The following is a 23,690-nucleotide window of genomic DNA, read 5'->3' on the forward strand; positions in this document are numbered from 1 at the left end:
ATCTTCTTCATGTTTGACATGTTCACCACATATTAAAGAAAGTACTATTATTTGTGTTGATTACAGCAACTATACCTTCTTTTTCATTAAATTCAAGTTTATTTTCTAAATTAATACATAAATTGCCATCGCTAGTTGAAGCACTGGTTGAACATTTTCGGATGTAGTTTACTAGTTTTGCATGGGTTGTTTGCTGTTGACATATCGGATATGCTTGCATATGTTTCATTTAATAGTGGAATCCATATATGTGCAAGTGTATTTATGGATGCATGTGGCACATTCATTACATACTAAATTGCAAGGGCAGTCCAATCTGTTTTCTTTGATGTGACACAATTCTTTTGCATCAGATGTGGATGAAACTTTCCAGCCATTGTCTTCTTCGATAATCAAGTCAATTTTAAGAAGTAGACGTGTTCTAGGCCAACTTCTTACATTCACAAATTTACTAGTAACTTTATATTTAGTTAGAACAATTAGCCTGTCAAATAGCTTGTTCCTAAGAAAGTTCATGATAGCAAAAATCGCTTTATCCAAACACCATCCAGTCTTTCCTTGCAAATATATATATTTTAATGTTCTATGCGTACGTTCTATATGCATGTGAGGGCGTACGGGGTTGTGGTGAATTAACGATATTAAATAGTGGGCGCCACCACGTGAGTGGGCACGTGGACCCGGCCTGATACTCTTACTCAGGGCGTTACGTGGCCCGTGTGCGGCGAAATATTTGGCCCTCTGGGTTTTAACCGCGCCGCTCTCGACCCTGCCTAAGCCCGCTCTCAGCGTCGGGCACGCTTCTAACACGCCGTGGGCTCTCAGGGCGTCCCACACGCCGCCGACCAGGTTAGGGTCCCACGTGGTCCCCCCCGAACACAAAGACACGTAACACAGTTAATTAGTTTACGTACTCACGATTTATTTCCGTACACGTTCCTTCACTGGTACAACTGGTAAAAATGCCCGGGGCACGAATCGGCTTAGATGAAGAGGCAGACCATACACGTGGCCGCCCCAAGTCGTTACGTATTACGATGGTGATATTAAAAACTCCGAGAAGTTACTATTAATTATTTAAACAGTCTCTCCGACCGAGAGAGGCCCCGAGGATGAAGAAAGAGATTCAGATAAATTAAACTATGGAATTATTACTCAGTGACTCAACGGTGATGTCCTCGAGGTGTCGATAGAGACGTCCGCTCTCGGCCGGCTGTAGAAGGAGACTGGGTGAGATCATGGTTTGCAGGTGGCAACATGGCGCCCCTTCGCGCCGAACACAATGACCGTTACACACTCTGCGATTCCGTGCCCCGGCGAAAGTTAAGTAAATAGTAGATTACATTTAATAATTATATAGAAATTACTGGTAATTTAAAATACATTAATGTTTACGTAGTTATTAAGAATTATGCTAAAACATTTCTACCCTCGTTCAAGTCCGTGCCTGTTCGGGTCCGCCCGGGCAACGTCTATAGTTTTATATTTAACATAATATTTAAATTAAAGAAACACCTGATTAAACTGTAACAAAACACTGGGGCGAAAGAATAAAAGAAAAAGGTTTACAATGTGAATTAATATATTTAGGGGTGCGGCGCACTGCATCTAAGCGCCCACTTGCTGCAGTTCGTGGCGCGCAGTTTGAATCGCACACGGCTACGTACGTTACGACACAAATGCCGGGTAGGGAAGGTATTGGGAAAGGGAACGGAGGATGAGCAGGCTCGTGGGGCGAAGCCCCGGCTGACGTCACATGTTTGTATCGATGCCACTATTCAGCCTGAAACAATATACCCATGACTGAATATTTTACACGTAGTTCTCAGTAAAATATGCCCTACAAAAAAAGCTAGTTATAAATATCTATTCAGTCGGTTTATTACTGCAGGGAGCATGGTTTCAAATGAATCCAATTCTTGCAAAAAATGTTTGCAAGAGTTTGTAGACTTCAGCCTGTTTTTCTCTAACATATACTTTTGACAGATTTTTCTGCCAGATTCTGTCCACGTGCCATGAACAGTATAGTCTCATAGTCGGTGGTTCCATGGTTAATACCCATGCATTGAAGAATGAGTCAGCCATATCAGACATTAAAACTTTGGGGCATTTTATTCCAACTTCTTTTTTACAATGTACTCAAAAAACTGATACTACATGGTTATATTTCCTATTCAATGTTATAAATGCGCAAGGAAAACCCTGCCTTACGTAATTTAAAACAAGTAATGTAATCAGTTTGAACCCATAATTATTGAGACAATAGGTACCATCGATACAAATACAGTCACTGCCATATTTTCTTCAGTAAGTCACACTGAGCATTGTTCCTAATAATTAAGACAAAATCACCATTTTTTAACTCTGGATGCAGTTCAGTGACTGTATTTTGAGGCTTTTAAAACAAAACACACGACCTATCACTTGCCCTTCTCATTAACCCACGCCACCATGCTAGTCCCATTGTCTGTGTGTCTCACAGAAGCAGCACATTGTAACACTGCTCAATATTGTATAAGTCTTTTCTGGTTAGAAGCTGAATTCTTTCTAGTTTTGAATCAGAAACTAAATAGTTTATCTTGTACATAATGGAATGGAATCTTATGCAATGCCTGTTGCTAGATGACATCTTTCCGAATCAGAGAGACTGAGCTGGACTATATCATTTTTATGGCTAACATGTGTTGAAATGTAACTAATTTTACACATTCCACCTTTACATTCAATTATTCGTTTGCTTTCAGGACATGTCCCATTGATTTTTAGACTGCCCTGAGTTTTATGGTGCCTCTAACATGTAATTTAGCACATACAATGTCCTTTACGATGAAATACAAAATAATCACTAATTGAATTGTCAGCACACCGTTTTGAACCACACTTTCACAAACCTGGAAAACATTTCCTTTTCAACATTTTGCTACCACTTCACAAAATCTTCGAAAGAAGAACACTCGAGACCTTGGGACAAGACACCCGCACTGTGTTCCGATTCCAGATGATCCAGAAATAATGTTTTTGTATTAGGTCTGAACTCACATAATGATCACTTGAAACAGTTTTTTGAAACAATTTCACACTGTGATATTTCCGTTCATGGTAACCTAGATCTTGAAGAAGATTATATTGTCCATCAAACTTTTGCACTTGAATTCACATTCCCTTTCCCTCCCCCCCCCCCCCCTTAGAAGCTACATCATCAACTTTACCGGTATGTTTCATGTGGGCGAAGATTTATATGATTTCTGTTCATGGTAGCTTAGATTTTGAAAATGATTATATTTTCTATGTCAACTTTTGCACTTAAATTCAAAATAGTTTTTCCTGTTCACTGAAGATATTCGTCAATTTTCCCAGGATATTTTGACAGCACGTGTTGGTGAATATTTTTCTTATAATCATACCAGTGTCCAAATTCTTCATATACAAATTGCTTACTGTTGCTCAAAACGTAACACTCACTGTAACAACTGAAAACAAATAAACATGATGCAACATTTAGTAAAATGCACATGCACTTATCCAAGAAGTAGTGTTGTGTGGGGCTTTTTTCATATTAGAGAAAAAAGGCATGCATAAAAATAAAAATATTCAGGGGGTAGGTGCTCCCGATCTGCCAACTTCGGAAGGGCTCAGCTGTTGCAGTAAGTAGCATTCCTGCCACTAGAATCTTGTATCCTTTCACTCTCTCCCTCACTCTCACACACCCTTTCCTCAGCTAGTGACTCCTCGGAGATAGTGGGCTGCACTCTTCCCACAGCTAGCGACTCTTAGAAGACCACAGGCATCCCGTCCATTCTGATAGCGACTCTTTGGAGACTGTGGGTATCCTTCCTACTTCACTAGAGATTCTTCAGATATTGCGGGCATCTCTCCTACTCTGCTAGCGACTCTTCCGAGACCACAGGCACCTTCCTCTCCCCTTCCCCTTGATGAAGAAGCAGTCAGGTAGTCGGCGCATGTGGCAACGAGTGGCCAAGTCCAAGGAGGAGTCACCAGTAGTGTACGAGTGGGCTACTTCACAGTGCCCCGCACACTGGTCGACAAGCAGCAGGACCCACGTCCCCAGCCCATTTCTGCAAGGCTGGCAGCCTGCCTGTAGGAACTCTTTGGCAGTGATGCCTGAACGTGCCGCAACCCCTGGGGTTTTCACCTTGACCTAACTGCACCACCATCCCTGGCCGACACCGGGTGGCAGATCAGGCCCCCACCACAGAGCTCTCCGACGTGGGTGTGTCTTCAGTTAGCATCACTGGGCCAAGTGATCCAATCCCGCTCTCCCACAGAGCAGCGCTGGACAACCAACCTCCGAATACACAGCAGAGTGACTAAGTGATGTCTGCTACGTCTCCACATCTGTAGAAACAGGCCTGTGACAACGTAACATATATGTCCTCATTTATTTTCCAAGCATTAATGATGACTTGAAACTGTTGAACTATTGAATGATTGTTTTAAAGATTTTGTATACATATTTAATGAACAGATTGCTAAGTCCAGTGGTCTTGAGAATACTTTTGTTTTGTGTCTGCTTTAAACTGAATGAACCTGCATTATTTATTTCAACTCTGAGAACTATAGACTCTGAAAGTTGCATAATTCTTTTTTAGATTTTACAAGCAATAAAATTGGTTGGTTTTTCGTGCATCACCATAAAGATAAAGCTTATTAATCATAATAAAAAACTACTTACATGTATTGTGTTTGGAACAACATATTTTTATTTCTACATATTATTGAAACTATTTATTATATTATCTATTTTTTGTAAAGTTAATAAAGTTCACTGGAGTCACTTTGAGATACTCTGCGTAACATTAAGTGATACCCTGTCATACTCTAACACTGAACATTTTCAATATTATAAAAATATTTAATATCATCTTAGAGTTAATCGGCCATTTCTAATTTTATTGCCAGTATTATACCTAGTGGTATAATACTGAGGATCATTTTCAGTGGCAGATATTTCATTTTTCTTTGAATAAATATAAAAAAAATATTATCTTGTAGTATTACATACATTTAATTTCATATACATATAGATTATGAGTGGGTGTACATGGGAAAGAAAATAATTACAGTATATTTGAAAATATTTCTTCATAAAAATAATATACAACTTTTTTTAATGGAAACAAAAAAAAGTTCACTTTCCATGAACATATTCTTTATTTAGTTAAAAACATGAATTCTTATCATTATCGTCACCAGTGTATCTAACCAACGATCTACAGATACATCAGGCCACTTGCAGAGATGTGCCAAAAAATCTCGGAGAAGTTCTTTTCATTGCACGATTGTAAGTTGAGTGGAGTCGAGTAAAAATGAAGTATTCTCCAAGCATAGTTGGAGCCTATCTAACACCAGAGCTGGTATTCACAGTCGAGTCTTAAGCAATGTTTTTTAAACCGTCTTGACGAAGACTGTCTTGTTTCTCTAGGCAGCGATATCAGCATCCATGTTTCATAGTTCGTGAAAAAGATGAGCTGTGTGTTCAAGCAAGAGCTTGTTTGATGTACTTACGAATTGACGAAGCACTTAAGACAGCCAAAAAGACACGAGCATACACAAATCTTGCCAACTGACCACTTTCGTTAAAAATTCTGCTACTTTTCACACAAAGCACGGAAACCCCAGAGTTTGAGGCTATTTACAGAAACAAGATTTTTTGAGTATATATCACTACATTCGAGGTGTGTTTGTAAGTTGAGATGAGGAAGTTTTTTTTATTGTTTTAATACTCTTGAATCACACATGGAAAAACAGGTGTTTTGCAAACACAAAGATGCACACCTTCTAGTACATTTCAACTTGTGTGAATTGAGTTGAATGAAAGTAAGAACTTGCTATACTTTTGTCTTCCCTGTGCAAATTAAACTTTAGGACATAATGTATCTAACGATTTAACAATAACCTATTTTCAAAATATAATGATAAAATAGGTTCAACTGTTTGTTAAAATATCTTTCCTACATTTTTACAGTTATTTTTGCTAGTGCAATATAAAGAATAGTTTAACCTATTTTACCAGATTATTTGTGTTGCCAACCTAAGCAAAAAAATCATTTTCACTATACAGTAAAACCCTCTTAAGAAAATATTGGAAAAATCAAACAAAATGTGCTTCTTAAGCAGGAAAACTTATTAAAAGGGTAAGTAAAAAAAGTATAGATTCTCATGTGTTAAAATAGTTATGATAATAAAAATAATAACAGCAATAAATTAACAGTTTGTTCACAGTTTATTTTTTGTGAAAAAATTCAGTGATGGTTTTTTGTTTTGAGTTTTTTCCACACAAATTGGAGGTGAACTTTTGTAGCTTTCACAAGTTCCTCATGTCTGACTCAGGAACATCAGGTGTTCCTCCTAAAAAGAGATTAAGGGCACGGTTCAACAAAATGTTCAATTTGGCACCATTTATAATTGTAATTTCTGGCGTTAAAATATGGTTACTGGAAAAGGTATTCATGTATATAGATAAATAAAGGTTATTTTTAAACTGTAATAGGAGTTCCAATGGTTAAAATTTTTTCAATGTGAAAAAATTGTCATAACTTATAATGCAACATATGTGCTGTTATACATGAGAATTTTAAGGAACTTTTAAAATAAGAAATGAAACTATATAAAAAAAATTATATTATAAGAATAATCACTTTTTCGTACGGAATCAGCTCCTAAACTTTGTATGGAATAGTATATTAACGTTTTAAAATAATTTATTTCTCTGTAGTAGCATTTAATCAACATTTGAAAACTAGATTTTTTGATTGAAAAACACATTTTAAACACATGATACTTAACATCGTTGAAAGAGGAAATTCCGTAGATTTTAAATTGGTACTTGCGGTTTACGTAGCCCGTATAGATTTGGAATGGTATGTGAAATACTTTTGCACCGCGCGCGGCAGCGTTCCTGTGTACTTCAAAACGCGCTGAAAGATTGCACCACGAGTAGCAAACGGCGGAGGCCGCGCTCAGTGTTGCCTAGTGGTAAACGTAAGAATTTGTAACATCCCCACGGAGTCGAGAAAGCGCACAGGTCACACGAGGTCACGTCTAGTGGTATTTGCCAGAACCCATCTTTAAGATCAAAGACTGAAAACAAACTTTTTCCTGAAAGTTTTTCTGTTAGTTGCTCCAGTGTTGGTATTTGGTAATACTCTCTCTTTATTTCCAAGTTAAGATCTTGGGGATCAAGGCACACCCTTAAAGTTCCATCAGATTTCTCAACTATGACAAGATTGCTAACCCATGAATTTGTCTCAGCCACTTTCTGTATGATTCCTTTTCCTTCAGCTTAACTGCAATAGTTTGAGGAGGACGTCGGGGTGGGTACATTTTTGGCACTGCATTGGCTGGCACATTGATCTTACAGTCATAGGGAAATTTTCCAAGCCCTGTAAAAATGTCCTCATTATCTTTGACTGTACTTCTTTCTCAGTTAATGGTAATTTTATAGATGTTTTGATGATGTTCTTCTCCATAGTATGAACACTTTTAACTAGGTTGAGTTGAGCACATGCCTGTAACCCCAATATAGGAGTTCTGTCTGATTCAGTTTGAGGGCGTACGGGGTAGGGAAGGTATTGGGAAAGGGAACGGAGGATGAGCAGGCTCGTGGGGCGAAGCCCCGGCTGACGTCAATTGCCCCCCTCTCGAATAGCCTGTCATGCCGACGTTTCCTTTTGTGCCCGGTGGGCGTGCTCGCTCCTGGTGTGCGCGCTGTCTTCCCACGTCCCTATCGCACAGCATCTGGGTTCTCGATCGGGCTAGCGGGCTCGCAGCTGGTACCGTGGCGCCGGGATCGGTGTCTCCGATGCGGGATCTCCCGCCGCCCCCTGCACCGTCTCGTCCTCCGGCAGCTCCTCCACTGTCACACTAAACGTAGCGTCCGCCAGAGAGAAGTGTAGAGGCCACAGCGGCTCGTCTGGGGATGCCGGTCTAACCTCCTCTCCCTCTGGCTCCCATACGAGTGGTTGGGCTCTGGTTGGTCTGATGTTCCGGCCGTGTCACTGAGGAATCCCCTGAAGGGTGAGGCCCCGTCTCCCGAATACTCAAACAGCCGCCTTGGTCGGGTAGTCGTCGTTGCCGCGGGTGTCCTCTGTCCCGCCTCTACCTCCGGGAAGCCCCTGAACCCGTCCCCGTCCGCGTCCGTTGGTGTAGACGTGACCGGTTGTGCTGCCTCTCCGCCGTCCATCACGTTCCCCGTCTCTTCCCGCTGTTCCACTGCTCCGTCGTCCGCCACGTTCTCCGTCACCCCGTAGTCCGTCACGTTCTCCGCCTCTTCCCGCCGCTCCGCCGCACCGTCGTCCATCACGTTCTCCGTCTCTTCCCGCCGTTCCGCCGCTCCGTCGTCCGCCACCTTCTCCGTCTTTCCGTCGTCCGTCACGTTCTCCGTCTCTTCCCGCCGCTCCGTCGTCCGTCACGTTCTCCGTCTCCCCGTCTTCTCGCCCCGCGACCCTGACGTCGTCCCGGTGGTATTTTGCGGCCCGGCCGGAGGGTAGTTTTATCACCACCGCCGTGGGTCCCGCTTTAATTACCGTCACCGGGCCGAGCCACTTCGGCGCTAATCCGGCGCAGAAGTTGCGACGGCCGGAAGAGAGTGGGTGAAGTCGGGCGTATACCAGCTGGCCGGGGCTCAAGTCAGGTGGTAGGCGAGTTGTCCCAGGTGTTCGCAGTGCCTGGTACGGCTCCTGGTTGCGTCGCGCGGCGTCATGCGTCTCGGCCAACCGCCTCAAGCGCATCTCGGGGCTCTCTACATCCGCCTCGATCTGTTGTTGTTGGCGCACGTGGTATTCCCCGGGGAGAGTGAGGTTCCGCCCCTGGACCATTGTGGCCGGTGTTTCGCCGGTTGCAGCATTCACCCGTCGTCGGATGCAGTACAGTATGTCGGGGATGTGGGCATCCCACTGGGCGTGGTCGTCCGAGAGTCTCAACCGCAGCTGCACTTTTGCCTCCTGATTACGTCGCTCCGTGGGGTTTGCGCGTGGGTGATATATGTGTGTGGTGTGCAGGATGACCCGCCACTTCCTCCCCAGCTGCGCCCACCGGCGCCCGGCAAACTGGGTGGCGTTGTCTGTCAGCAGGACACGTGGGTAGCCCCACCTAGGGAAAAACTCTGTCTCTAGACTGCGCGCAATGGTGCTGGCCCGGGCGTTCGTGAGGGGGTACGCCTCTACCCAGCGCGTATAACAATCTGTCACGACCAGCAAAAATCGTTTCCCTCGCGGCGATCGTGGATACGGCCCCATGAGGTCAAGGGCGACCGTGTGAAAGGGCTCAGTGGGTCGCCTAGGTATCTGCTGAGCTGTCCCGTCTGTGCGGCGTGCCTTGTGTCGCTGACAGTGCCGGCACCTCCGTACACACTCTCGTACAAACTGGTTCACCCCTGGCCAGTAGAAACGCCCCCGTACGTCGTGACGCGTCTGGTCTGTGCCGGGATGTCCTGCTAGTCGGTTCACGTGGAACATGTCGAAAACCTCCCGCCTCGTAGTTGACGGTGCGAATGTCCGCCATGGGTCGTCCGTCCCCTTCGGTCGTGCCTGGAGTAGCCCGTCCACCACCCGGTACTCCTCGCATTCCGCCTCTCCGCAGTGACGTATGAGTCCTTGTGTGTTTGGGTCCGTCAGCTGGACCGCCCGCACGTACGCGTCCAGGTCGTCGAGCTCCGCGCCTGGGGGTAGTGTCGGTGTGGTGTTCGGGGCGATCGCGCAAAGTGCGGCGTTCGGTGTCGAGGTGTGAGATGTTCGGGGTGTGCGCCCACTGGACGGCGGTAGTAGTTCTTCCCACTCGGCATCGTCGTGTGCTGTTATCATGACGTCCGGGTTGCGTGACAGCTCGTCCGCTAGCTCGTTATGCTTCCCCGGCACGTGTTCGACCTTGAAATCTAGGGCCTGTAGGAGCATGGCCCACCGAGTCAGTTTTGAACGCCGCCCCTGCATGGTGGCCAGCCACTTCAGACATTGGCTGTCCGTCCGCAACACGAAGGACTGTCCCTCCAAAAGTCCAACGAAACGGTCGCTTGGGTGACAGCTGTTCCGTCATCGGCGCGGCTATTACTGAGAATTCCGGAATGAAGGCTCGCAGCCAGTTGGCTAATCCCAGGAATGTCTGCAGCTGTTTACGAGTGCGTGGGGGCTCTTTGTTGACAATGACGTTAAGTTGTTTTTCCGTGGGCCGGTTTCCCTCTGCGTTGACTACCAAACCCAGGAAGTCCAGTCCCGTGGTCCCCAAGTGACATTTCTCGCGATTACACGTGAGGCCGTGGCTCTCCAGGCGTTCTAAGACTAGCGCTAGGTGATGTGCGTGCTCCTCCCACGTCTGTGACCATATAATTATGTCGTCGAGGTATGCGGCTGCAAACTTACCCGAATAATTATCTAGAACGCGTGTCATCATCCCCTGGAACGTGGCTGGGGCGTCTTGGAGGCCGAATGGCATCGCGCAAAATTGAAACCTACGCCCGTCTGGGGCCGTGAATGCTGTCTTGGGCCGGTCCGCCTGCCGTATGGGCACTTGCCAATACCCCGATTTTAAGTCAAGGGAAGAGAATATTTTGGCGTTTCCCAGCCCCGTGAGCGTGTCGGCTATGTTCAACAGAGGGGGCGGTGCATTAACTGTTACTCTGTTAATAGGCTTAAAGTTGACACAAAAACGTAATTTGCCATCCTTTTTCTCTGCCAGCACGACCTGAAAATTGTATGGGCTCTCGCTAGGCTCAATTATCCCGTCCTGTAACATGTCCTGAACCTGGTCTAGGATGGTCTGTTTACCGGCGTGGCCGTAACTACCGGGCGGGATGAACATGGGCTCGTGAGGATGGGTTGGGATGGCATGTTCAGCTATGGTGGTACGTTTTAGCGGATCCGCGGATGCAAACACATTACACTGGTGATCGAGGACCTGCTGGATGATGGCATGGAACTCGGGGTGCACCCCGTGCTGAAACTCGTCGAGACTGACCTTGTTTACTGCTGGTGGAGTCGGCCTACCCAGCCCGTGGATGGTGCGTCATCCCTGGGTGCCGATGTGCACGCATCCGGCCCGGACGTCGATGGCGGCGTGCTGCTCGTAGAGCCAAGGCAGCCCCAGGATGACGTCGTCGCGCAGTCGCTCCACGACCAGTGCTGTCGTGGTGGATCGGTGGTCCTGCACGTCTACCTCCAGCGTCGCGACGCCCCGGGTGTGGCAGACGTCTCCCGTAGTTGCCAGGTGGAGTTGGCCTGGGCGCGACTCGACGTCAGCGCGGCCATTCACGCGCGCGGCCACGCAGTTATGGCTGGCGGCGGTGTCAACAAGCGCGTGGACTGCGCGCCCGTTGACAAACACCGGGATCCGCAACAGGTCTGCTTCCACTGCTCCCACGTGACCCAGGAGAGGCCCTGCCGTTGTTGGTCCGTTGTTGTTGATTGCGGCGGGGGGGGGGTGAGCCGTTTCAGTTCGCCGCCCCCTGCCGCCCGTTTCCCGACGGCCGTCTGTTCATGATGTCGGGCCGGAACTTGTTCCGCACCGGGCAGTCCTCGTGCCAGTGTCGCGTGCCGGGCGGGCACGTGTGGCACTGCGGTGGTTGTCTGCCGTCAGGAGTACGCCTCCGCCATGCCGGCTGGAGAGGGCCGCCTGACCCGGACTCGTCACGCCGGGTGTCGCTCCGAGTGGGTGTGACGTAGGGCACCAACGCCTTGGTGTCGGCGGGCGCCACGTCCTCCTGCTTGCCTCTGGAGGGTATGGTGTCCCTAGTCGGCCTCGCGCCCCGCAGGTCTTGCTCTATGGCGCGGGCATGCTGGACGAACTCCTCGGCCGAGCATCGCATCAGCAGGCGCAGATGTGGCCTACGTTCCGGGCGCATCAGCTCCACCGCCCGCTCCAGGACCTCCGTCGGCTCTCCGTCGGGGCACAGCCGCTTGTGTAGACGTATTTTCTTGATGACGAACGCCTCCGCCGTCTCCGTCGCCCCTTGCACGAGGCAGTACAGCTCCGCCCGCACTCTCATTTCCGCCTTAACGTCAGCAAATCTTGTCTCGAACTGCCTTGCAAACTCCGCCCACGGCATGTCTTACTCGTGAGTGATCTGCCACCACGTCTTGGCGTCGCCCTTAAGCGTGCTGCCGACCCTGTTACCCACTCGCACTCCGGGACTCCGTAGTGGCTCAGACGTTCTTGGCACACGCGCACGAATTTTCGCGGGACGTCGCTGGTCCTCCCGGCGAACTCCGGCAGCTCGACGTGGCCTACAAGGGGTATCCTGCCACGTGGTGTGTCGGCGACGTCCCTCACCGGGCTGTGACTCGGCACACTCGATCGCCTCGCGTGGTGACACCATTGGCACGTGTACCACCCGTCTTGAAACGAGGTGACTTCGGTTTTCGCGAAGCATGCCGTGTGCTTGAACGCGTGACAGTTCCGGCACCATCCTCCTCCCCGCACGTCTCCGCCGCACTCCGCGCTCGTGCACTTCCCGTGTTCCGGCCCGTAATGCTCCGCCCGTACGGCCTGCTCGTGATACCGTGGTACGTCATACTGCCCTAAGCACACGCACGTGTCCATCCAGGAGGTTCCCGCCGTCCCGCTCATCTGGCGCGGTCGCGCGCAATTAACACAATACAAGTTATTCTTTTTAAACAACTCACTTGCCTGAATCGCGCCCGTATTGTTGTTAAGTCTATGATTGTCCGACATGGCTGTGTGGTGGTGAGACCCGGTCGATTGTCTCTCTTCTCCTCGCTACGCGACGAGACGCGGTTGGCGGTACACACACACAATGCCTGAGTTGTTGTTGTTGCCAGGAATACAGCCACCTGGCTGCTCGCTGCGAATTCTCAGAAGCGCGCGCGCTCGGCTGGTCACGTGGCCGCTCGGTACCATTGTCTCTCGCGCTCCGGTGCACAACCGCCTAACTCGCGCTAACTCGTGTGGACCTGGTATTCACGACACGAATATCCCGCCACACGCTCTTGGGCGCCATTTGAGGGCGTACGGGGTTGTGGTGAATTTATCGATATTAAATAGTGGGCGCCACCACGTGAGTGGGCACGTGTACCCGGCTTGATACTCTTACTCAGGGCGTTACGTGGCCCGTGTGCGGCGAGATATTTGGCCCTCTGGATTTTAACCGCGCCGCTCTCGACCCTGCCTAAGCCCGCTCTCAGCGTCGGGCACGCTTCTAACACACCGTGGGCTCTCAGGGCGTCCCACACGCCGCCGACCAGGTTAGGGTCCCACGTGGTCCCCCCCGAACACAAAGACACGTAACACAGTTAATTAGTTTACGTACTCACGATTTATTTCCGTACACGTTCCTTCACTGGTACAAACTGGTAAAAATTCCCGGGGCACGAATCGGCTTAGATGAAGAGGCGGACCATACACGTGACCGTCCCAAGTCGTTACGTATTACGATGGTGATATTAAAAACTCCGAGAAGTTACTATTAATTATTTAAACAGTCTCTCCGACCGAGAGAGGCCCCGAGGATGAAGAAAGAGATTCAGATAAATTAAACTATGGAATTATTACTCAGTGACTCAACGGTGATGTCCTCGAGGTGTCGATAGAGACGTCCGCTCTCGGCCGGCTGTAGAAGGAGACTGGGGTGAGATCATGGTTTGCAGGTGGCAACATGGCGCCCCTTCGCGCCGAACACAATGACCGTTACACACTCTGCGATTCCGTGCCCCGGCGAAAGTTAAGTAAATAGTAGATTACATTTAATAATTATATAGAAATTACTGGTAATTTAAAATACATTAATGTTTACGTAGTTATTAAGAATTATGCTAAAACATTTCTACCCTCGTTCAAGTCCGTGCCTGTTCGGGTCCGCCCGGGCAACGTCTATAGTTTTATATTTAACATAATATTTAAATTAAAGAAACACCTGATTAAACTGTAACAAAACACTGGGGCGAAAGAATAAAAGAAAAAGGTTTACAATGTGAATTAATATATTTAGGGGTGCGGCGCACTGCATCTAAGCGCCCTCTTGCTGCAGTTCGTGGCGCGCAGTTTGAATCGCACACGGCTACGTACGTTACGACACAAATGCCGGGTAGGGAAGGTATTGGGAAAGGGAACGGAGGATGAGCAGGCTCGTGGGGCGAAGCCCCGGCTGACGTCAAGATGTGGAAGTTTTTTTATTGTTTTAATACTCTTGAATCACACATGGAAAAACAGGTGTTTTGCAAACACAAAGATGCACACCTTCTAGTACATTTCAACTTGTGTGAATTGAGTTGAATGAAAGTAAGAACTTGCTATACTTTTGTCTTCCCTGTGCAAATTAAACTTTAGCACATAATGTATCTAACGATTTAACAATAACCTATTTTCAAAATATAATGATAAAATAGGTTCAACTGTTTGTTAAAATATCTCTCCTACATTTTTACAGTTATTTTTGCTAGTGCAATATAAAGAATAGTTTAACCTATTTTACCAGATTATTTGTGTGGCCAACCTAAGCAAAAAAATCATTTTCACTATACAGTAAAACCCTCTTAAGAAAATATTGGAAAAATCAAACAAAATGTGCTTCTTAAGCAGGAAAACTTATTAAAAGGGTAAGTAAAAAAAGTATAGATTCTCATGTGTTAAAATAGTTATGATAATAAAAATAACAACAGCAATAAATTAACAGTTTGTTCACAGTTTATTTTTTGTGAAAAAATTCAGTGATGGTTTTTTGTTTTGAGTTTTTTCCACACAAATTGGAGGTGAACTTTTGTAGCATTCACAAGTTCCTCATGTCTGACTCAGGAACATCAGGTGTTCCTCCTAAAAAGTGATTAAGGGCACGGTTCAACAAAATGTTCAATTTGGCACCATTTATAATTGTAATTTCTGGCGTTAAAATATGGTTACTGGAAAAGGTATTCATGTATATAGATAAATAAAGGTTATTTTTAAACTGTAATAGGAGTTCCAATGGTTAATATTTTTTTCAATGTGAAAAAATTGTCATAACTTATAATGCAACATATGTGCTGTTATACATGAGAATTTTAAGGAAAACTTTTAAAATAACAAATGAAACTATATAAAAAAAATTATATTATAAGAATAATCACTTTTTCGTACGGAATCAGCTCCTAAACTTTGTATGGAATAGTATATTAACGTTTTAAAATAATTTATTTCTCTGTAGTAGCATTTAATCAACATTTGAAAACTAGATTTTTTGATTGAAAAACACATTTTAAACACATGATACTTAACATCGTTGAAAGAGGAAATTCCGTCGATTTTAAATTGGTACTTGCGGTTTACGTAGCCCGTATAGATTTGGAATGGTATGTGAAATACTTTTGCACCGCGCGCGGCAGCGTTCCTGTGTACTTCAAAACGCGCTGAAAGATTGCACCACGAGTAGCAAACGGCGGAGGCCGCGCTCAGTGTTGCCTAGTCCAAAGTTTGTGTCTTCACAGAGAGAGAAGAACGAGAATTTTGAGATCTGCTGCCGTATTGCTTGGCAGTAAATGTGATATTTAGTACAATTTTAACTCTGCAGTTATATATAACATATATATTTAAATAATGTATTTTGAATAGTTACCTTGTGAGGGAGACTAAACAAACTTTGCAAATTTAGTCTCTGATTTAATTAATAATGTAAAAATTAGTTCATTTTCACGAGAATGGGCAAAGAGAAAAGTTCTTATCACCGGTTAAAGAAATCAAAGAACGCTGTCACAAGAGAATTGTACTTTCGGAATAAGGAAATTGAAAAATCAAATGACGAAAACACTCAAGATGTTGAGCAATCGCAGCTTGCATCACTGTTATAAACAGTTTTGTTAGTTATGCTTATTGTTACGCTAACATAGAATTAGGTAACATAGTGTTTGTTTTATGTTTTTCACGTAAGTTAATTGCAGTTGCTTGAAATATTCCCAGTGGTTATTGTTTTCGCGATCAACACATGTTCTAAAAAAAAGAAAAAAAAAAAAAGTGAATGATATAATTGAGACCGTTTCTTGTTTGTAAATTTTATTTAATCCAGAATTCTAACTTCACCATACTAATAATAGTTGCAGAACTGTATAAATGTGAACACTTGAATGGCAGCGGCCAGTGTGGGCTAGGCGCCGGCCTGCGGTGCACGAGGACCCGGGCTCGGATCCCGGCTCGGGCAGAGCTGTTGTGGTGTTTGGTCTTCACGCCATACTGCGGAAGGCAATAGCGAAACCATCGCAGAAACATGTCACGTAGAGAACCTTGGAGGGCAGTGGTTCTCTTCCCGACGCCTCTCGGGTCGATACCTGCCTTCGTGGCGGATCACGCTTTTATTAAGTAATAGTATGGTAATAAAATTTTCGGAAGGGGGAGGGGTCAAGGCCATGATAGGGAGTTAGTTTTAACTGGTGCAAAGTATTCAAATAATTCATAACTGAACACTTTGAAAAAAAGAATATGTACTGCCCTACCATACACAAATTTATGTAAGCATTTTGCAAACTGATGTATCCTTTGACTACAAAAGCTTATTTTACTTATTTTTTGCTTATTTGAGCACCTAAAAGTTGCAAAATACGAAGAAACTGCGATAAGTTACTGACTGTTTAAAAAAATTTGTGTGCAATATTATACTGTTACAGCCGCGACGAGCTGTAGTTGTGCGTGTAGCTGTGTCGTTTCGGCCCGCCTGTTCCTTCCCCTCGTTAAAGACATTTTCTCCTGCGACATCCTACACTTTGGCGGTGCGCACTATCTTATGTCTGTCTCGCGTGATATCTAACCCTTTGTTATACATAAGTATGATATATACATAATTCTATATTGTTTGGTTTGAATTTTATGAAACACTTCCGTGCTTCACCACATGTAGCACGTACATGGCATTTCAATTTCTCCCCTCACGATAACAGCACCAGTCAATATTTTTATAATTGTGTGTGTGTATATATATACACACATAGTAATTTATTGATTGTAAGTCGGAAGGGACCAGCAGCTATATTTAAGATGTGTGATGAATGGGGCAAACATGGAATAGTTGAACGAAAGGGAGAAAAAAAATTGTGGTCCTTGCGAAAACCAGCCGACCAACAACTTTGTTTAGGACAATTGAAAAAAAAAATTGTTTGCCCGACCCGGAATCTAACCCGTATCACCTTCACAGCTATTATAGTAGTAGCTACTGTTTTTAATGATTCACGATTTTCGTTGAGGCAATTCTGCAGGAAATGTTGTGTTTAAAATACAAAAATTAGTAATAAAATGTTTTGAAGGTTACTGTAATTGAAACTAAGGTAATGTTTCCATGACTAAAAAGGAAAGTAATCACACTAATTAATGTACTACTGGCTCCAGTTTCTAAAATTAGTCTTAAACTACTACTTGCTAAGCGTCCGATTTTCGGATGAAACATAATGTAACAATCAGTGTCGGGTATTAAACCTCTCTTTTTTTAACATGAAATCCCCACTTTCACAAATGGCTCTCTGTCAGTTTTCCTGTAGCATTTACGATATTACACACTTGATTAGTAGCAGACTGTGCATGAATTTTTTTGATCTCTGCTGATGTTTGTGAAATAGTTGTTATTTCAGTCGTAATAAATTACTGTGATACCTTTGACAATGACTCACTACTATCAAGATAATGGGCATTTGTTCATTTTGAATATAACAGTGTTTAAAACATTTTTCATGCAGAACATTTTCGTTTTACTTTTTATACTGATAAATAATGTTACTTTAGTGAATCACTGTTTTCATATTTTCGGAATTCAAAGTTAAAAATTACGGCCTATGAAGTGAAATGCACTATCTGCCTACAACAGAAAAAGTTACCAAAGTAATTAACCTTAATTGTTATTTGTTTCTGCAACACTGAAACTTTTTTTTTGTAATTTATTTATTAGTCTTTATTTCAAGCAGTTAAAATAAACTCATTTCTTAAAACATACAAAAACAGAACTGCATGAGTGTATGGCGCTAGTATTCGTACAACAAAGGTTGTCGCACTGTATCCCAGTAGCCTAACATGTGTCCCATTCGCGTTTTATGCAGAATACATGCGCGGATGTACCACTTCGGACATACATATCCCTCAATTATTTATAGCTGCAATACACAGAGTAAGGTCATAGTAGCCGAGGACTGTGACCCTCCGAGCCAAGTCCCGTGAACACGCAAGGCATCTAGACTGTTCGTTCAACGAGAACGTTTGGAAACATAATGTTGGTCCGCAAACATGGCCAGTGACAACTACTATGTATTTGGAGGGTCAGTAGCGCCAGCTGTAGCATGATCTTATTCAGGAGTATATCCGACTTATGTATCTTCCATGCATAGGCGTGCCTACAGGCCAGGTGGGCCATGGCCCCCCCCCCCCCCCTCCCTAATGTAATCACTCAGATCGGCATTTTCTCTAATGCGTTCGTTAATATTCGTATATTCCTGGCACTGTGACATTCAAACTGTTTTTCATTGTTGCAGCGTGCTAATTAACAATATTTTTAAACATTTTATCATTCTAGAAATACAGCCGCCTTAGTTTATTTAAAACACGAGGTCCGTTAAAATGGCCAAGAAAAAAAAATTCAGAGGTTTGTTAAAGTTCTGTTGTCTGAATTGCTGTGTTTGCATTCACTAAAAAGAAGTTTATTTCAAGGTAGATCTGGACCAAGCTATTGGAAAATTTGAGAGGGAAAAATGTGTAAGTACCCTTTAAACATTTTCTATGGAAAAAAAAAAACATATTTTCAAGATTGTTAAAATTATACGGACATAAATATTAACTAGTAAACATATCTCGTTGATACTGCACAAAAATATAAACACAGCAATGAGTGATTGTATTTAGGCTATTTAACATTCTAAATTCAGTTTCTGATTTAAAAATTTAGCAGGGCCCCCCCTAATGGAAATGTCTGGGCACGCCTATGGTTCCATGTGAGATTGTAACACCGTCTCCATGTTACTGGCTGGCCCATGCCAACTAAGACATTGCATCCTACAAATGTTGGTCCCCTGCAAAACATGATTTGCGTGTTACAATAATTTGAAGTGCTGTGTATACGTTTTTCCAATGTCTGTTCCGCATGCGTGCTATGGTACTTTTAGAGAAAACAATTTTTTTTTGTTGCAAATGTGAGTATTTTGATGTTTGTTTTTGTAGATTAATTAATATGTTTCTAATGTTTTACATTTATTGTTCTGAAATTTGTAAATTAATATAGGGTAACTTGGTAACTACTACCATTGAATATATATAATGTATAGAAGTCGCGAGCCCAGGTTAAATTTTCTGTCCGGTTTCCCAGAAGAATTGTTGTAGTTCCAAGCTCCGCCGCTGCGATCGCTTCAATCGCTGGGTATCGACAGCGCACGCCCCTAGCGGTCTTAGGACGTACTACGTTAACCAGCCAGTCATGCCACCTCCCTTCACCCTCCCATACACGGGAAGCTGGTATCAGCACCGTTCGGCGACCTTGACGATAAGTATTCCTTACCACTGCCTTTGAGAGCCACGAAACCCCGGAAGAACGGAGAAGACAGTTACTGGGATCACTGTATCGAGGGATTGTGTACCCTAGTAACGTGAAAATTAGCTCCTAAGAACTTTGTATCAGGCCTTCAGTCCGTGTTGAGTTTAAAATATGATTTAATTTAAAAGTTAAATACCTACTTATTTTAACTTTATTTCGCATTGATAATTTTATAATTTCAGACATGCTGAAGGGTTATAAATGTGCGTACACGGGTTGTCAGAATACGAGGATCGGTTCATAAGGCACATCAATGTTCCATTTTCCAGTTAAAAATAATGAAAGGGAAGTTGTGAATTATAACTTGCCAATTTTGTTTTACATTATTTATCAGTTATATACTGTGTAAAAAAAAGTTGACGCTAGTATGCGAGGAAAGTCATAATTATTTAATATGAATTAGTAAAGAATTCTTTTCTATTATATTTAAAATATCCACGTTTTAATTTCTTTAAAAAACTAATTATATTACAGCAACCACATATTTTTAATTTCATCATTTTGACTAAAACCGAGTGAACGCTAGTTAATTTTCGATGTAAATTTTAATAAACGCAAAGTTTTAGCCAAGTATTACCCACATCGTCTGTCATAAAATGCATTTGTTTGGCAAGCGTTTCCAATTTTTTTTTAGATAGATTGCAATATGTGCTTAAGAAATAACTAAACAATTAATTATTTGTGAGTAGATAGACTGCAGCTGCATTAGTATTTTTTTGTTTATTACTTTACAATATTAAGATGTTAGTAGCTTAATGATCGCTGTCAAAAAACGTCATGTGAAAAATTTTGCGTTTATTTACAAGAGAACATACTTTTTAAGTGGATTAGCGTAAGAAAAACATAAGTTCGAACTTTAGTTTTATACAAAAATAAAAACAAAAACGTGGTAAAAATTGGTCCACACAACCACCTCCGTACTTTTTTTTAAGTAGATAAAACGGTTTAAAATGCTTTGAATTCTACCGTTATTACCTAAGTTATGAACAATTTGAATTCCAAAATATTTTATTATGTATCCAGAAAAAAAAATTAACCTGGAAGACACTTATATTGAGATTCTAAAAATTAGGTACGCATTTAAACACGAGGTGTTATAGACTTCTAGCCCAGTCAAAGTATATTATGTGCTCAAATTCAAACCGATGTTTATGATTTTGTGTTTCAATTGTTCAATGGTCTGCACGGAACGTCACATCAACAGTCATGATAAATATGAAATGATAATGTAATTGACATATTTTGGGCAAATAGAGGAATCAGTACCTCTTATCGGCTATATGACTGTGTAGTAAGAATCCACCATTAAGAACAAAGTCAGGGTTCTCCAAGTCCAAATTCTCCCTCGTCACCTAAAACATGTACAGGGTTCTTGGTTTTGCGTATCCCAGCTTCGTCAAAGAGAGCTAAATTAAATGGAGCCAACTCATACTGCATATACATGATCAAGTCATCCTATTTTTCTTCACTTATCGTTATCCTCTGGAAAACTAACAAATGATTAATGAGCTATTACAATTGAATGTAATAGTGTAGCTAATATTCGCCAGAGGGAGAGTTTGATCTTTTCGTGACAATGCTTGATTAGCATTTTTCCAATATTACTCTGTATTGATTGCTCGCCAATTACTATAGCATTGAAAAAGGTAACTGTGGCATCCCCTACTAGTCCAGTTGCTATAGACATGATTTGTTGTGATCCAGGAAATGGTGGGTGATTATTTAGCTAAGCAGAGATCTTATATTAATCTGTGGCATCCCTACTTTTTCGATATTGTCAGAAATCTAGTCGTTCAAAGATATAAAATAAGTAGCGCATAACTCTTCAATGATGAGCAGATGCAAATGCAGTCATCCCCAAGATCCACTCTCTCAAGAACTTGTCAGTGAATCCTCGTCCTCGTGTGAGGCTTCCAACAATTTTCATGTTACGCATTTAAGTCTGCTCTGTGGTCTGTCTGACCAAACGCTATCAGTTCTTTTCTTTGAGAAGTAGCCCTGACATGTAAAAATGTTTAATTCTGGGGTCATCATGGACTCTAGCTTAAACATGTCTTGTAAATTCAAGTGACGGCATTTGGCATACGAGAGGCACGGTTTACAAATATATAGGTCAGTTGCTATAGGAAAAATGTTTGAGATAAATAAAAAAAACTCATTTTTTAAGTGAGACTATCTCAAACAATATTGGAGAAATGAAAAAGTGAAAATAATCTTTTATAGGATTTTTAATACTCTTTCATTTTTTTTATTAAAACCTTTTTTCTTTTAAGGTTACTCATTTACGAGATATTTAAAAAAAAAAAAAATGCCTTTTTTTTATAATCCTTTCTAGTTTCTGACTACCTCACTTCCTATTCATCATGACTTTTGATTTTAATTCCCCTGGACACTACTAAATACGTGCAAAGTGTAACAAATTAATTCGACTACGAGCGAAATGTTAGCATATTTTGACTGGGCTATTTATTCCTTCATTAGAACTATTGCTAGTTTGAAAGCTTTCAACAAACGTTTCTGACAAATAATCTCAGTCCTGACATATGACAGTCTGCGTTTTACACGATCATATTTTTACATATTTCACAGATGATGAAACAAACACGTACATTTTCTAACGAGTCATTGATTTATAAACCTTCCTCTATACGTGTCAGTGATTGCACGTGTGTAAGTCGTTTGCTAAAGCTCGACAATGAAATATTTTACATTAGTTAATGTTGTAAAAAATAGTACTTACTAATGAGGTTATTTTACTTAACGTATAAAACGTATAAGTAACGAATACCTAGGGACAATAACACAATAGTTTTGTTAAATGGCATTAAATTGCATTGTGCATGTTTCGTATCGTTATGAATGTACGGAAGTAAAAGTTACAAAAATTTTATACGCAATGGAAGAGTTTTATATACTGATATTTAGAATGAAATAATTCTTTGAAATTTATATTGTACTCTGTTTTATTTTTTCTTAAAGTTCTTAAGTGATATTTAAATTTATTATGCATATACATATAATATAAGGTAAATACAGCTGTGGTACATGGGAACTTGCACGAATACAATTTCGCTCAAAATTACTGGGCCTCATTTAGCAACAGTTTGTTTCACTTAAGATGGCTTTAGATTACATTTATTGCAACGGCTTAAGTCTTTGGCCGCTGAATATTTTACTGTAGAATAAACAAAAATTATTAATACATGATTAGCTAGTCTTGCACTACATGAATATGTGTTAGTTTTGTTTATTGATTCACAAATTCTTAATGCTTCACATAATTCATATGTCAAAGTCACAAATTTCGTTGTACGAACTGTCAAAAATGTCACCTACTATGGTAGGATGATAATGTGGCTTTTTTTACATTGAAAGTTTTTGTGCATGTAAATAAACTCTTCAAACAACTCTAGAATACAGAGAACTGTTTTTCGCTAGAGTTTTATACACCATCTTAACTCAAAGTTATTGGGCCCTAATTATTTGTAAATTATAAAGATGATAAAATAGTACGTATAATCATTTGTGTGTGGTATTTTTATTTTACTTCCACCCATTTTTAATTTTTTTTATGTGACTTGAAATGCAATTTAATGCACTGTGTTGTATAATGCTCCTGAAGGAGAATTTACAAACCAACCTTACTTATGAAAAGTATATAGGTAGTAAATATTTTTAAAATTTTGTATAAACTTTTTTTAGATCTAGCCATGTTAATAAAATATTAATATATCACTGCAAAATAATACTCACTGCACGTATGCGAACATAAATATTATGTATGTACATGTTTACTGTTTAGTTATTTCTTTAACATACAATATTTTTCCCCGATAAAAACGAGTTTCTTGTGTTAGAGCTTACTAAAGTTTTTATTAATGTATGACTAAGTTCGTGCACAGATCAACTATTTATTATAACAGTGTCTGGTATTTTATAATTTCCTCTTTGCATACATTTGGTTGAATTTATATTAAAGTGGATTCTTTGAGGTACTTTAATTAATTTGGTGAATAAAATATTTATTTTATATCCAATTGGACCGATTTTTATTCAAATACAATAATTATTACACCATCTGGAATCCAACACCAATGAAGTACTGATATATGTGGCTCTTTTTAAATAATTGTGTAATATTTCAAGGAATATTTTTTCACTTTCGGTTCTTTAAACAAAATACAGTTGTGTTCAATAT

General features: G+C 42.0%; 1 protein-coding gene across 4 annotated transcripts in view; it reads left to right on the forward strand.

The window, feature by feature from the left end:
* Positions 1-17,750: 17,750 nt before the first annotated feature.
* The window catches only part of LOC134527426 (uncharacterized), a 16,104-nt gene continuing 10,164 nt past the window's right edge, over positions 17,751-23,690 (forward strand). Inside the window, exons 1-2 of one of the 4 annotated variants that reach the window (XM_063360098.1) lie at positions 17,751-17,796; positions 18,616-18,660. The gene's annotated coding sequence lies outside the window, so the exon portion shown is untranslated. Of the gene's footprint in view, positions 17,797-17,943; positions 18,228-18,344; positions 18,661-18,873; positions 19,095-23,690 lie in introns of those variants that run through there. The other 3 variants (XM_063360099.1, XR_010074191.1, XM_063360100.1) reach the window with 3 other exon arrangements.

This window comes from Bacillus rossius, chromosome 1 (genome assembly GCF_032445375.1).
Source record: "Bacillus rossius redtenbacheri isolate Brsri chromosome 1, Brsri_v3, whole genome shotgun sequence".
NCBI lineage: Eukaryota > Metazoa > Arthropoda > Insecta > Phasmatodea > Bacillidae > Bacillus > Bacillus rossius.